This window comes from Nomascus leucogenys, chromosome 16 (assembly GCF_006542625.1).
Source record: "Nomascus leucogenys isolate Asia chromosome 16, Asia_NLE_v1, whole genome shotgun sequence".
Lineage (NCBI taxonomy): Eukaryota > Metazoa > Chordata > Mammalia > Primates > Hylobatidae > Nomascus > Nomascus leucogenys.
The window spans coordinates 80,062,801-80,079,121 of NC_044396.1; the positions used below are offsets into that span (position 1 = coordinate 80,062,801).

General features: G+C 46.7%; 1 long non-coding RNA gene and 1 pseudogene across 2 annotated transcripts in view; both read left to right on the top strand.

Annotated features, from left to right (window-relative positions):
- Positions 1-16,321, top strand: part of LOC100579768 — a 309,638-nt gene that overhangs the window by 194,087 nt on the left and 99,230 nt on the right. For both annotated transcript variants that reach the window (XR_004026205.1, XR_004026206.1), the window contains one exon: positions 1,430-1,559. This is a non-coding gene — a long non-coding RNA (uncharacterized LOC100579768). The remainder of the gene's footprint in view (positions 1-1,429; positions 1,560-16,321) is intronic.
- On the top strand, positions 11,441-11,594 carry LOC115830752 (annotated as a pseudogene).

Here is a 16,321-nt window from a genome sequence, read left to right on the forward strand (position 1 = left end):
AAGAGCCCACCATCAACCATGAGGCTGTGCCTCTGCCCTTTTTGGGTAACGAAGCAAATGCATTTTGACAATAAGGCTAAAAGTGCTTTCCCAGTCACAATGCCTGAGGCGTGTGGGAGGCTGCTCACTGGGGAGCCCAGAGGCGCTGAGGACAGCATCTTTCTGCGTGCCTAGCTAGTCAAGGGGACTTTTCAGAGTAAGGGGGAATTCACTCTGTGCTGCTGGGAACTGGACTCTGAGTACAGGATGCATTAAGCCAGCACTGAATGAGAGGAGGCGAGGACTCTGAGGCTCGCAGAACCATTGCAGATCTGTCCGTGATACCAACACATCTAAGGAAGGAATATGACAACCAGAGGGCCTCGGAGAAGACAATTATGGCCAAGTTGTTCCTTGCGGAGAGATGAGGAAATCAAAGTGGGGAATACAAGCCACCTGCCCTCTGTTCTTGCCTGTGGGGCAAGGATGTTTCACCAGCTATTCCAGAGTTGAGAGCAAATTCCCCTTCAGAACTTTTCAGGGTTCTTTATTCTGAGTTTGTGCTGACCAAGCTTCATCTCATTCATGATTTGGCTGCCAGTGAGGATGGGGGAGGGTGCTGAAAAGGGCAAAGGGCATCGTACTGTAAATGTATGAATGGGGTTTTCTGTGGGGGCCACACTGGAGCATCACAGTTCTTTGAAGGACAGGAGAGAAGGTCAGTGCCTGGATCCCCGGGCTAAGTACCAGGCGCTGCTTTAGGATAGCAGAGAAGGATGGCCCCTGGGCCTCATTCTCCACACTGTTCCACCCTTTTTGACCACCTCATCTAGCCATCTTGATGATCAGTTAAGATAAAAATCTCTAGTGAGGCTACATTTTTTTGTTTCCTGAATAATGCATGATGTCCACTGAACACATGTTACCAGATGACAGTGTTGGGCTCAGATAAAACGTACAACAAAATTAATCTGATGCAGCCTCCATGGCTCACATGGTCCCCACTGTGTATGAAATGGGCTGGGCACCCAGGGACAGGCTATTCTCAGAATGGGGTTATTGGGTGTGTTTCTTATTCCTCTGTACCTAGTATTCTTGGAAGGTGAATGAAAATGCTCTAGTAGGGGGAGGGAAACATGATTAATGGGTCGGGGCTTATGAGTCAGAAAGACCCAACCATCACTTCTGCCCTGGCTGCCTGTGTGACTTCAGAAATGGGGGCTATCAAAACCTATCTCATAGGATTAAACAGTTTAATGTATATAAAATGCCTAACACAGTGCTTGACACATAAGCATTGCTCATTAAATGTCTTCTCTTCTTGTGCTCCTCATTCAGTGTATAGTAAATGTGCAGTCCTTAACTTTTAAATGAATGAAACATCTCATTACCAAATCTATTCAAGGTAAACATTGATATTAATATGTATCATTTTTCTGTGTGTTTCTAGAATCCTGTTACACCTGGGATTTCGGCACTTCCAATCTGAGAAAATACATATCCTTTCAGCACTCTGGACGGACTTGAGAACTGTCCTTACCTGACCTAAAGCTGGAGTATTTTGAGGTTGGAGAATTAAGGTAAGGGACTTTATCCTCCTGATCCTTGTGAAACCAAAAATAGCTTTTGGAGTTGATGATCTCCTGCAGCACAACTTGGGTTGTGGTTCTTGACCTCTCGATGTGTCTTCCTGTGCTGTTCCAATGTGTTCGGGAAGCTGGCTCCCCATAACCTCTCCCCGATGTGGTTCTCAGAGTCTAGTCCACTTATTCATTGTGCCTAGGAAGCTCTCCCTCTGTCCCTAGTGGAGGGAGGAGCCACCATCTCCTAGTGAATGCCCCACTTGTAGCAGAAGGTGCAGGATGCTCCAGCTGTCTTGTGAAAACATGTGGAGACAGCCTTGGGGAAAAGAGGAAAAGGTGGGGTGAGGGTTATATAATCAGATTGAGACACCTTTGGGACATCCAGAACATGAGCTCTTCCTCTTTTCCCAGCCAATCCATGCTTCCTCCTTTCACCTCCTTGAATTCCATGCTCCTTCCACACTAAGGCTGAGGGTGCAGGAGGTAAAGGGTTAGAGGTTAAGACCGAGCGCTTCAGGTAGACTTGGGTTTTCTTGGTTCTGCTACTTGCCTCACTTTGGACAAGTCACTCAGCCTCTCAAAGCCTTGGTCTCCTCATTAGTAAAGTAGGGATGGTATTAGTGCCTACCTCATGAAGATGTTGTTTGTGTTGAGTGAGATATTGGAGCAAAACAGCTTAGCAGGCTGCCTTGCACTGAGGAGGAAATGCTCCAAAAGGGAAGAGAGTTTTTGCAAATTATTCATCTATTATGCCATTTAGAATTCCTTCCATGTACCAGGCTATTTTGAAGTCTTTCATTTGCTGTCCCCCCAGCCTTTCACCTATCACCAAGTCAGCCTGGGAAACAGCTGAGAATCACCTTCCCAATTGTGCCCAGCCCCTCACCCAGAGTGGAGTTGATTACCCCCTTCACTGGACAGCAGCGGGCTAGTGAAGACATGGCTCCATTATACCATGGCTACTGCACTGGGTTGAAATGTCCCTTGCCCCTTCCCCTGCCCGTTCCCCCTATTGCTGGTGAAATTGCTTAGAGCAAGGACTGTCTTACACATCCCAGGATCTGGCACAGTGCCTGACCCAGGGTGAAAGAACAAATGAATGAGTAATTGAAAGGAGAGGGAAAAAGAGATAGAGAAATAACCAAAAGAAGAAAGTTTTTAAAGTTTCAGAGGAAAGAATGAGGTCAGTTGCAATTTTTTTTTTAAGTAAGATGTTGGAAAGAATAAATGACATGATGAAAAGGAAACTGACATGATTCCTATCATGAATTTGAAAGCTATGCAAGGGTGGAAAGGTGGGTGAGAAGGTGTGGACTGGTGAGAAGACAGAGAAGTCATAACTGAGAGCATAGCAGAGAATTGTACTTCTGTTGTGCTACATATGTCATCTTTGTATTGTGCCTGAAATTTTCAAAAGCGCATTTGCATTTCAAATCTGCTGAGATAGCATTCCTGTGGCATGCAGAGGTGAAGAGCATGAGGCCTTGCCCCTCAGTCAAGGTGGGGATACTGGCACACATAGGATACTCCATACTCCCTAGGTGTCTGTAAGGATGGTGGAGGGGACATTCTGCATGCCGGAAGGCTTCCTGGAGCAGGTGCTGCCTCTTGTGGCTCTTGAAAGATGCTTGTGAATAAAGCGTACTGGGAGCTGAGCTGCTGTTTAGCAATTAAAAATCCTTTCCATTGTTTAGAGCTCAGCACCTTTGTGCATTCATATTACGCATTCATTTTTGTTTCGTTGTTGAATTTCTCACTTCTGCTACTGCAATATCTACAGCTGACAAGCCTTCCTTGGGAGCCCTACGTAGCTCTATTTTTTTTTTTTTTTTTTTTTTTGATACGGAGTCTTGCTCTGTCGCCCAGGCTAGAGTACAGTGGCGCAATCTCGGCTCACTGTCAGCTCCACCTCCTGGGTTCACGCCATTCTCCTGCCTCAGCCTCCTGAGTAGCTGGGACTACAGGTGCCTGCCACCACGCCCGGCTAATTTTTTTTGTATTTTTATTAGAGACGGGGTTTCACCATGTTAGCCAGGATAGTCTCGATCTCCTGACCTCGTGATCTGCCCGACTCGGCCTCGCAGCTCTTTTTAACCTTCAGGGACAGTCATTTAATTATGTCTTGGGAGCCCATGCTTCTGAGGAAGGCTTAGGGAGCAAGAGAGCTTACAGGGGCAGCAGCCTTTCCTGATCCCCATGCGCTGTTGCACCTGGAGGGCTGAAACAAGCTATTCTCATATTGGGGAAAAGGGCTGATGGGACCTCAGTCATGTGGCAGAGAATCTGAAAGCCAGAAGCTTGGCAGGTCGGGGTGGGGTGACGGAGAGACATTTCCCTAGAATTCAGCTGCTGGGAGCAGAAAGACAGAGCAGGGGTTTCCCAGGCCCGTAGTCCTGAGCACAGCCTCAGGCAGTCTGTTCTATGACAGAAGCTGAAGAAAGGCCCAGGCATTTGCATCTGTGCCCGTAGTTCTACTTGTCCTAAAGGCACTTCTCACACTGGGAGCCTGCCTGTCTGTACCTGCCTAGAAATCAGCCTGGCTGGGACGCACACCAGTAGGAGGGCATCCTCACCTTTCCCACCCATGAGTCGGGACTGTTGCCTGCCATGCAGCAAAGGCACCAGGAACACGGAGTCAGACACTTAGGGTCTACCCCAGGCTCCACTTCCCACTGCCCCATTTGACTCTGGGCAAGTCTTTTACAGCTTTTCAAACTTCTCTCTTTCTTAAAAAAAAAAAAAAAAAAAAAAAAGGGAAAAAAATTTCTCACCAGGCACAGTGGCTCACGCCTGTAATTCCAGCATTTTGGGAGGCTGAGGCGGGCGGATCACTTGAGGCCAGGAGTTCGAGACCAGCCTGGCCAACATGGTGAAACCCTGTCTCTATTAAAAATACAAAGATTAGCTGGGCATGGTGGCACACGCCTGTAATCCCAGCTATTTGGGAGGCTTAGGCACAAGAGTCACTTGAAACCGGGAGGCAGAGTTGTAGTTAGCCAAGATTGTGCCACTGCACTCCAGCCTGGGTGACAGAGCAAGAGTCTGTCTCAAAACACACATAAAATTTTTTTTCTTTTATTTTTTTAAAGACAGGGTCTTAGCTATGTGGCCCAGGCTGGCCTCCAATTCCTGGGCTTAAGCGATCCTCCCACCTCAGCCTCCTGAGTAGCTAGTACTACAGGTGCACACCACACACCCAGCCAGACTTCAATTTTCCCAGCCACATCATGGACCAGAAGCCACTTGGTCTGGTTGTGAGGGTGGCGGAACCTTGCCCGAGGAAATGGGCAATAAACAGGAGCCTGTTTGTTTTTCCTTCCAGCTCCTGATCTGTCTAGCTCCTGACTCTCTCAGTGTCATTCTTGCTCACCCCTGGCCCTGCTCCCTGGATGTGCAGACAGGATGAGCTTCTTCCCTTTAGACCCTCACTTTGCTCTTTTGGACTCCTCTTCTGGCCTTGCCTCCCCCTGGTGTCATCTGCTGGCTCCCTGCCTGATACTGCCACACTGGCCATGCTGGCCCCCTGGCCTTTGGTGACACCTCATCAGTAGGCTCCCGCTTCCCTGTCAAGGGATACAAGCCAGTACCAGTCTTTCGCCACAAGGTATGTGTGTAAAGATTGCTTCCTGCACTTGGTGTCCACAGGATTTTAAAGAACTCCTGGCCCACTCGGAACTCTACACTTGAAACAGAAACATCTTCTCAAAACACCTCTGGTATTGGCCCATTTCTCTATTACTGTTTCTTGTGGTTTCATATTGAGGTTTTTGGTGCATTGCAATTGCCCTGGAGTTTATTTTTAGTAGTGAAGACAGAGTTCAATTAATGTCAAACCATGAGGGTAATTGCAGAGGAAGGATTAGTAAGTCTAGGGGAAAATGTGCCTAATTTTTTTTCTTCTGATAACATCTTTCACTGATCATACACCGTCACACCCACAGACACGGAGCTTCCTCCATGATGTCTGCAATGCACTAGGCCCAGGCGGGGAGCAGTGGCTGCACCATCACCTGAAAATGAAAGCATTTCTGAGTCTCTTTCAGTCCAGCTCATCTAGCAGCCAGCCACACAGGTGACCACCCACTGTGGCTGTCACTATGGGTGATGATTATCATTATGGTTTTGAGGAAAGGCTGGGCTTTGGAATAGTCAATTCTTATCCTCTCTCTGGGGGGATTTATTCTGTCTCCAGAAGCAGCATTTCACTTTCCTGAACATCAGCTCTTCTCCCCTGGATTGCAGGGTCTGGATCTTGTTCTCTGTCTGCTTCCAGCTTTTGGCATTTTAACAGCACATAGGACATGCTTGGAGAACGTTTTCTTGGGTTAACTGAATTCAGGACACTGACTTGGGGCTGGAAAGGCAAAGTGAGAAAGAAAGTATTCCCCTTTCAGAAGCTCCCCAGTCTGCCTTAAGAAACAAAGGCAGCCCTGTCATCTGCCCAGGACTTTATAGTTTATAAAGTGATTTCTCGTCCTTTCTCCTTTCTTGTATTGCACAAATATCGAACGAGAACCTGCAGTGTGCCACTGTGCAGGGTGCCTGAAATAAAGGAGAAAAGCCACTGTGCTTTCTCTGAAGGAAATCACAGGGAGTGAAGCCAGCTTCATGGATCTCAGAATTTCACAGATGAAGGGACTGGAGGCTTGGAGCAATTGCATTGCTTGAGATCTCACCCTGCTTATGGATGGTGGCTCCCAAATCAGGACATGAGTCTTCTGAATCCCTTAAACCTGCTCTGTGCCCACCTGTTCTCCCGGCACATTCTCTGTACTCTCTTGTGCTGCTCCTCACCCCCTCTCCATCCGTCTCTCCTTATCCACCATTGTCCTCTGCCCACTCCTAGCCCCCTCTTTCAGCTCTGTTTCTTCTGAAGATGAGGATCTTTCTCTCTACAGTGCCTTTTGTGGGAAGGGATCTGCCGATAGGGGGCTGTGCTTGGGATCTCGCCTGGGAACACAATCTCTCCAACTTTCCCTGGGAGCAGGGCCTTGGGTCTCACTGAACCCACCTCCCCAGCACCTTTTGTGGTGGTGACTGACAGGAGGTAGCCATTCTCTCCTGTCCTCTCTGCCCTTGTCCACTTTCCTGTTATGAGTCAGGTGCTGAGATAGTCTATGAGGAGTCAACAGAGTGGAGCTTTGTCCTTCTTTAAAGTCTTTGAAATATACAGTGTATTAGTCAGTTTTCCAGAGAAACAGGACCAATAGAACATGAAGATAGATGCGCATCCATGTCTATATCGATATCTACCTTGATATTTATATCTATATCTAGGAGATTTATTTATTATAAGGTGTTGGCTCACGCAATTATGGACTCAGAGGGGTCCTGTGATTTGCCACCTGCAAGCTGGAGACCTAGGAAACAGCTGTTGTGTCACAAAGGGCAGAGGGCTGGAAAACCTATAGTGTAGGTTCCAGTCTAGATGCGAAGGCCTGAGGACCAGGAATGCCAAGGGCAGGAGAAGATCAATGTCCCAGCACAAGCAATCAGGCAGAGATGAAATTCAACCTTCCTGTGCCTTTCTGTTCTATTCAGGCCCTCAGTGGGCTGAATGAGGCCCAACCCATGTTGGAGAGGACCATCTGCTTTACTCAGTCTCCTGGTTGAAGTGATAATCTCATCTGGACATACTCAGAAATGCTGTTTAACCAGCTCTCTGGAAATCCTATGGCCCAGTCAAGTTGACACACAAAATTAACCATCACACTGCAGAGACACAGTCTATCCCAATACCTGTATTTACTGGGTAACATGCATCTCAGCTCACCAGGCTGGTTTGATTGACTTGGCCCAAAGCTGCCCTTTGAGTGTTGAGCCCCAGCTGACCCCTTTGATCCTTCACAGCCCCATCATTAAAACAAGGATCCTGAATCAAGTGACTGTAAGAGCCACTCTTGTCCTGTTCTGTCTGTATCCTGGCTTTGAGTGTTTATCTAAGCTAAGCCCAATTGACTGTTGTCATTCTTTGTCTCTTCCTTGCTCAGACATCAGTTAGGTATTTATTGAACACTCTTGTGTTAACAGCATCCGGCTCCTGGGACTAGAGACAGCTCTTGACTCCTGGTTTTGCTCTTTGCAACCTATTGGACTGCTTTTCTTTTAAGATACACCCCCACATTACAGGAATCTATCTGTTTCACTGTTCATTTCCTTAATTGTGCGTTATATCAGTCCGTCAGTCAGTTTTCCTCCTGAAATATGCTAAGGATTGAGAATTATAATAGATTCTATTAAGCACCACTAATAAAGTACTATCCTTATAGTAGTAGTAGTGTTTGAGTGATGGTCGTGTTAGTACTAGTAGTAATCAAGATGGCCGTGAAGAGACTACTTCTAATCTACCAGCAATCATGGTAAAAATAGTAATAGCTCAAATGTATTATTCATGGTGTTTCAAGCACTTTACATTATATGATCTCATTTACTCTTCACAACCTGCCAGGAAGTGGAAATGATTATGTAATATACTCCAGTTTGCAAATGAAGGAATCTTCCTGCGGAACGTATGTGAAGCGCATACTGGTCCTCTGGGCTTTTGCATAACTTCAAATGTCCTTTTTTTTTTTTAAACTTAAAGCTAATGTTTAGAAGCTTTTACTAATGAGAGGACCATTCACTAAATCGGTATAAGTGCTACACATTTGGGTATCTCCATCCCAACATACCTCTTATTGCCATTCCCCAAAGCAGACACCTTCTCCTCCCTCCCTCAAGGACCTCTGAGCTTGCACTCCAATTCCTCTCCCACACTCACCTTTCTCCTTTCTGTTCCTCTTGGGATCCAGGTTTATTTGAGGAGCTAGGAAAAGCTCCTGATCCAGCAGGTTTTATTCTTAAATTTGTAACAAAGTAAATCACAGAACCTCCACCCAGCATCCAGGCCTCTCATTCTCTGCCTCCTTCCCAGGTATAGGTCGGGTTTCAGAAACCCTGCACCACATAGACCCTGGGCCTGAATTGCTGTGAGTAATAATGACTCTGCTGGTAATCTGTGTCCTTGTGCTTGGAACTGTTTCCTTTTTAGTTTGGTCACCCTCCCAGAGCTGGTTGCAATGGGGGCATACTCACTGTGGGATGCAGGGCGTCCTGCATCCTGAGGAATTTTTTTTCTTCCAAAAATGAAACCTTGAAATGAGGACATTGTCCTGTCCACGGACTGCACAACAACACTGAGCCTCAAGGACTCATATTGGCATTTTTCTTCTTTTGCAGAGCGTGGGCACCCTGGCTTCAAGCTCATGAGAAATCAGATCAGGATTTAAACGATGTTGGGTTAAAGAAAAGTTTCATAAAGACAGAATCAAGAAAAAAAAAAGAGAAACCAATCTAAGTGCCGTCCTCCCTGAGTTGCATCTTACCTGAGTCTTCAGCCACTGCCCCCTGCTGCTGTGGGAGGAAACGGGAAAGTGACTGGCCATGGGGACAGGGGTCAGGGGTGTGAGGGTTAGTGGTCGTAGGGAGGAAGCGCTTCTGTGAAGCTGGAAAGGAGACGCGAGCCTGGCTCTCTGCTTTGCTGCTTGCCAGCCCTCTGGCTGGGAAGAAGGCTTTTGGCTCTTGTGAGCCTCGGTTTCCTCTGCAGAGTGGGCTGTTCTGAGGACAGGCTGACATTGCTCTCCATCACTCTTCCAGGACCCTGAGGATTTCAGCTCTGCCCATGGGCACTGAACTGAAACATTCACTGGTCATTTGCTTCCGGTTTTTTTTTTTGATACGGAGTTTCACTCTTGTTGCCCAGGCTGGAGTACAATGGCGTGATCTCGGCTCACCACAACCTCTGCCTCCCGGGGTCAGGCGATTCTCCCCAGTAGCTGAGATTACAGGCATGCGCCACCACGTCCGGCTAATTTTGTATTTTTAGTAGAGACGGGGTTTCTCCATGTTGGTCAGGCTGGTCTCGAACTCCTGACCTCAGGTGATCCGCCTGCCTCAGCCTCCCAAAGTGCTGGGATTACAGGAGTGAGCCACCGAGCCCGGCCGCTTTCGGTCTTTAGATTTGATTTTCCTCAAGTGTAATTGAAAGCAGGGGCCTGGATGGCCACCATAGTCCCTCCCAGCTTCGACATTTCACATTTATGCCAATCCATTTTTCAGGCTGATAACATTGTTCAGAGTTTAATGGGAGCAGGGTAAGATAGTCACCGTGTGGAGCAAAAATTGAAGGAACTATTCCAGATGTCATGATTTTTTACCTGTAGCCCCTCTGCTTCCACACCCTTGTGCACATCCTCCAGACACTTTTAAAGAATAAACTCTATTTTCGGAAGAGTTTTAGATTTACAGGATAATTGTGAAAACAGTTCAAAAAGTTCCCATACACCCTGCTCCCAGTTTTCCCTGTTACTAGCGCTTTGCATTAGTGTGGCACATTTGTTACAATTAATGGACCAATACTGACACATTATTATTTACTGAAGTTGAAACATTACGTTAGTTTTTACCTGGTCCAGGATCCCATCTGGGATCCCACATCGCATTTAGTGATCATGTCTTCTTAGGCCGCTCTGGGCTGTGCTGCTTTCTCAGACTGTCCTGGTTTGTGATGACCTTGACAGTCTTGAGTTTTGATGACCAGCTTTGACTAGTCAGGTATTTCATAGAACGTACCTCTGTGAGGGTTGTCTGATTCTTCTTATCATTAGATTGGGATTATGGAGGAAGGCCACAGAGGTAAAGTTCCGCTTTTATGAAATCAAGGGTAGGCACCATCAGCATGACCTATCACTGATGTTGACTTTGATTACCTGGCTGCGGTATCGTTTGTCAGGTTTGTCCACTTTAAAGATACTTTTGTGTTTTTGTTCTTTCTTAACCCTCTTTTTATATTAAACTCTTCAGCAGAAATTCACTGTGCATAGCCATCCCCTGAGAAGAGGGCATTCCTGCTCTTCCTTCTCCATGGCTAGAGGATCTACATGAGCTATTTAGACTTTTTCTACCTGGGAGATTTAACTCCTCTCTCCTATTTATTTATTTATATATCAGTATGGACTTGCAGGTATTATTTTATAATTTTTAATTTATTTGGGTTATAATCCAATATGATTTTATTTTATTGCTCATGGTTTTTCTTCCTTGGCTATTGGGAACTCTTCAGTTACTTCCTGTGTCCATTTGACATACTTTCTTATTATGGGTCTTTTCTTTCTTTTCTTTCTTTCTTTCTTTCTTTCTTTCTTTCTTTCTTTCTTTTCTTTCTTTCTTTTCTTTCTTTTTTCTTTCCTTTCTTTCTTTTTTTCTCTCTTTCTTCCTGCCTTCCTTCCCTCCCTCCCTCCCTCCCTCTTTTCTTTTCTTTTTCTTTTCTTTTCTTTTCTTTCCTTCCTCCCTCCCTCCTTCCTTCCTTTTTCTTCCTTTTTTCCTTCCTTCCTTCCCTCCCTTCCTCCTTTCTTTCTTCTTTCTTTCTCCCTTCCTTCCTCCCTTCCTTCCTTCCTCCTCCCTTCCTTCCTCCTTCCTTCCTTCCTTCCTTTCTCCTTCCTTCCTTCCTTTTTCTTCCTTTCTTTTCCTACCTTCCTTTCTTTTCCTTCCTTCCTTTTTCCTTCCTTTCCTCCTTCCTTTCTTCCTTCCTTTCCTCCTTCCTCTCCTCCTCCTCTCCTTCCTTCCTTCCTTCCTTCCTTCCTTCCTTCCGTCTCTCCCTCCCTCTCTCTCTCTTTTTTTTTTTTTGGTACATCCATACTTTCTGGCACTATAAGATGCTTAGGGCTTATCTTGTATATTTCCAGCCCCAGTTATAGAATCAGCCATTTCTTCAAGGATCCCCTGTCATTTTACTGGAGAAAGGACTTAGAATCCAAGATCTGGGTGCTAGATGTGCTTGAGGTATTGTTTCCTCCAGATCTTCTCAACTGACAGAGCAGTGAAATATATGTGTGTAGGGAGGATGGGGAGATACCATGATCACGAAGGTGGTTTCCCCAGGGTGAGGCTTATCCATTGCACTCCAAATGTGCTGACCCCTGTGATTCCCCCAAATGTGGGAGACGTGACTGCATAATTTGTGGTAATGGGGGACTGCATTTGCACTTTTCCCTGTAAAAAATTTTAAAAATAAATAAATACATAAATAAATGTGTGTATATGAATCCATGTACATGCACGTATGTGTAAATATTTCCCCAGGTATCCATCTTATCTATGTTAAGCTAACTATGAGTTCATACTGCTGTCTCCAACTCTAATTCATTACCACATTTCACCCATTTTTTTTTTTTTTCTGAAATGGAGTCTCGCACTTTCGCCCAAGTTGGAGTGCAGTGGTGTGATCTCAGCTCACTGCAACCTCGCTCTCCCAGGTTCAAGTGATTCTCCTGCCTCAGCCTCCCGAGTAGCTGGGATTACAGGTGCACACCACCACACCTGGCGAATTTTTGTATTTTTAGTAGAAACGGGGTTTCACCATGTTGGCCAGGCTAGTCTTGACCTCCTGACCTCAGGTGATCCACCCACTTCAGCCTCCCGAAGTGCTGGGGTTACAGGTGTGAGTCACCACGCCTGGCCTCCATCCACTTTTAACAAACTTGTTTTCTTTTTGCCCACATTGATTGACAAAAGAAGGTAATGAACAGAGACGTTGGAAAGTTCACGTGGGGCAAGAGCAGTGGGCTGAGAACATTGGACTTTTCCCTATGGTCAATGTTGGCCTCATTCTACAAAAATCAAGATGAGTCAGATGCATGTAGAAAGAGACTCCAAAATGTGTACTGCCCAGATGTTTGCAAACCGGGACACTGTGTTATGCTCACAGGCCTTTGAATGTTCTCTCCCTGGGCTTCATTTGCCCTTGCTGGTTTCTGGACTGTCCTGTTTGCTCCTGTCCTCCTACTGACAGCCTTTCCTGCTTTCCTTTCCCTCCCATGCCACTCCCACTCCATACAACCTCTTCCCCTGCACACTGCTCCTAGAACCCCTTGGTTAGCCCCATCAGGGATGTCCCTGCCTTCCTGGGACCTGAGGCACACAGAATAAGGATGAAACAGTTGATGTATCAGGTAGAATCCCCCACCTGGCTTCCTTCTCAGCCAGGCATCCCAAACTCAATTGTCTACAGAGGCCAGGCAGGTAATAAAAATAAGTGATGTGGGCCTCCTGGGCAGTCAGGAGGGCTTGGTGCAGAACTGGAAGCACCAGAGGTAACGAGGAGCCAGGAGATCAGGCCAGCACCTGCTCTGAGTGGTCAGGCACCTCCCTGGTTGCATAGCAAGTCAGTTGTTGAGAAATGTTTTGACTATGGTCCTTGTGTAGGCCCAGTATAAAGGGGGAAATGGCCAGTCTGTGGCTACTGATTATGGCCCTGAAAGTCTGCAGGCCCAGAGTGGCCAGACCTGGTTGTTCAAAGGAAAACTGGCAGGTGGGAAGGGCGGAAGGCCTTGCCCCTTCCCATTTGCCTCCTGTGCCTGACAGTGTCACCGTAGCAATACTTTCCTGGCAGCAGGACTTTGTCCCATAGCAATAGTTGATTTCAGTGTATAGGGCTTTTGTTGTTGTTGTTTATTCCCATACTTGGAACCAGCTGCGTTTTGCTACTATCAGAGATGACAGCCCAGCCTGGAGCTCTGCAAGGTCCGCCAGGCTTCTCAGTGCTGATCATTCCACCCGCAGATCCCATCACCAGAGGGGTGTACTTGCTTCATGCAGCTGCTGCTTCTCCCAGACCTCATTGTCCCCCTTGTGCCTTTTCCATGTTCAATACAGGGTTTGTTTTTTTATCTGAAATTCTACCTGTTAAAACATCTGGTATGTTTCCTCTTCTCTTGCGAGGTGTATTTCTGTATTTCCTACCTTTGCATCCTTTGCTCAGTTCAACTTGAAGCAGGTTTCCAAGCTCATCACTTGGAGGCCCAGGGCATTGCCATTGCCCCCCACCCCACCACCCACCACCCACCTGCAGGTCTATGCCAGGAAGCCCTGCATGCTGTCTGCACCCCATTTTGCTGCTTGCCCACAACCATGACTGCTCCTGAGGGCCTCTCCAGCAGCCCTGTTTCCCAGCCTGCTGTGCATAAAGGTGACGCTTCGGGTTTTCCACAGTGAACAATGGTTCCCAGAGTGGGCAGGACTCCCTAGTGTCTGCAAGGGTGTGTGACCGTACAGGGTGGAAACAACCTTGTCAAAATAAACCAGGGCAGTGCTGAGGGGGGAAGTGAGGCTAGCTGGGGGGAAATGTGGGCTGAGTGCTTCTTGGGGGGTTTCCTCTGCACCGGTGTCTGGCTGCTCAAGGGTCCCAGAAGGCAGAGGCTGACACACTTCCTGTGACCCTTTCAGACTCGCCGTTGGCCCCCACCAGATCAGGAATCTGTTTTCCCTTGCTGACCTTGAGCCACTCACAGAGTGGGGAAGGTTTGCCTATGGAACGAAAGCAATCCTCCTTCCATGATTTCCCCTTTGCTCCTGTGTTCATCCATGTGGGCTGCTGAAACAAAATACCATAAACTGGGTGGTTTACAAACAACAAAAATTTATTTCTCATAGTTCTCAAGGCTAAAAGTCCAAGATCAATGTGCTGAGAGATTTGGTGTCTGGTGACACTGCTTCCCGGTTCAGTGTCTTCTTACTGTGTCCTCATATGGAGGAAGGGGCGAGAAAGCTTTCTGGAGCCTGTTTTGTCAAGACACTAATCCCATTCATGAGGACTCCACGCTCATGATCGGATCGCCTCCCAAAGGCCCTACCTCCAAATCCCATCACCTTGAGGGTTAGGATTTCAACTATGAACTTTGGGGAGACACCAACATTCAGACCGTGGCAGCTCCCCGGCACAATCTTGCTTGACCAAACTCACCTTCCTGACCGGGCACGTCGACAATCTTTCTGTCCCTCTGATGCCAGAACTTTATTTTTCTGAGGGTGAAACTTGAGTGATTAATTGACAATATTCCTCAGGAATCCTTGCTGATTGCTGAATGCATAAATGAGTGAAAGACCTGGATAATCCCTAACAGGCGCCTGAGTCTCACATCAGCCCTGGGTGATTCCTCATGGCCAGGGGCCCACCTCGGTTCCCAGGGATCTGTGGGCATGATCATTATGATGAGCCACTACTCTCCAATCTGGCCTCTGCACCTGTGTGACATTTTCCTCCCATTGCTTTACATGTTACTCTTTCTTCTTCAGTAGGATGTGCAGATTGGTCAGGGTGTGTATTAGTTTCCTAGAGCTGCTATAACAAAGTACCACAAACTAGGCTGCTCAAAACAACAGAAATGTATTTTCACATAGTTGTGGAAGCCAGAAGTCTGAAATCAAAGAGTTGTGAGGGCTGTGTTCTCCCTGCAGATGCCCAGAAAAATCCTCCCTTTCTCTCTCCTGGCCTCTGCTGGCAGCTGGCCATCCTTGGTGCTCTTTGGCTTGTCATTGCATCATGCAAGTCTCTGCCTCCATCCTCCTGTGTCCTCTCCTGTGTGTTTGTGTCCAAATTTCCCTTTTCTTAGAATTGCATCTTCTCTAATCCAGCATGACCTCATCATAACTTGATTACATCTGCAAAGGCCCAATTTCCAAATAAGGCACATTCACAGGTTCTGGGAGTTAGGACTTCAACATAACACTTTTGAGGACACAGTTAAAACCACAACAGAGTATAAGGAGAAAATGTTACAACGTCCCTTCTCTTCTTTTCTTCCCTTTTCTTTTCTTTTTTCTTTTCTTTCTTTTTCCTTTCTCTCTCCCTCTCTCCCTCCCTCTCTCCCTCCCTCCCTCCTCCTTCCTTCCTTCCTTCCTCCCTCCCTCCCTCCCTTCTTTTTTCTTTCTTTTTTAGACAGAGTTCTGCTCTTTGCCCAGGCTGCAGTGCAGTGGTGTGATCTCAGCTTGCTGCAACCTCCATCTCCCAGGTTCAAGTAATTCTCCTGCCTCAGCCTCCCAAGTAGCTGGGACTATAGGCGCCTGCCACCACACCTTTTTATTTATTTATTTATTTATTTATTTATTTATTTATTTATTTTTAGTAGACACAGGATTTCACCGTGTTAGACTATCCTGCATCCCTCCCTCCCTCCCTCCCTCCCTTCCTCTCTCCCTCCTTCCCTTTCTTCCTTCCTTCCTTCCTTCCTTCCTTCCTTCCTTCCTTCCCTCCTTCCCTGCTTCCTTCCTCTCTTCTCCTCTCCTCTCTTACCCTCCCCTCCTCTTCTGTCTCCTCTGCTCCCCGGCCCTCCCTTCTCCTTCTCCTTCTCCTTCTCCTTCTCCTTTTCCTTCTTCTTCTCCTTCTTCTTTTTCTTTTTATCTCTGTTGTCCAGGCTGGAGTACAGTGGCAGGATCATGGCCCACTGTAGCCTAGACATCCCAGGCTGAAATGATCCTCTCTCCTCAGCCTCCCAAGTACCTGGGACTACAGGTATGTGTTCCCATGCCTGACTAGTTTTTGTATTTTTTGTAGAGACAGGATTTCATCATGTTGCCCAGGCTGGTCTTGAAGAGAGATCTGCTTGCCTCTGCCTCCCAAAGTACTGGGATTACAGGTGTGTGCCATTGCGCCTGGCCTGTTTATTTCTTTTTTATAAAATGTCTTTGTTTTCATCCCTGTTATAATAATAATAATATAGGCATTCATATGTATACGTGTAAATTATAAGTGAATTCTTATATAGATTTGGGGGACTATTCTCCAACGTGACTGATGAGGGCATAGTCAAAAGACAAATTAATCAGGCCACCAGTCTGATTTATGAAGGGACCCTGTCTTAGTCTATGTGGGCTGCTATAACAAAATATCACAGAATGAAGGGCTTAAACAGTAGACATTTATTTTCTTACTGTGCTAGAGGCTG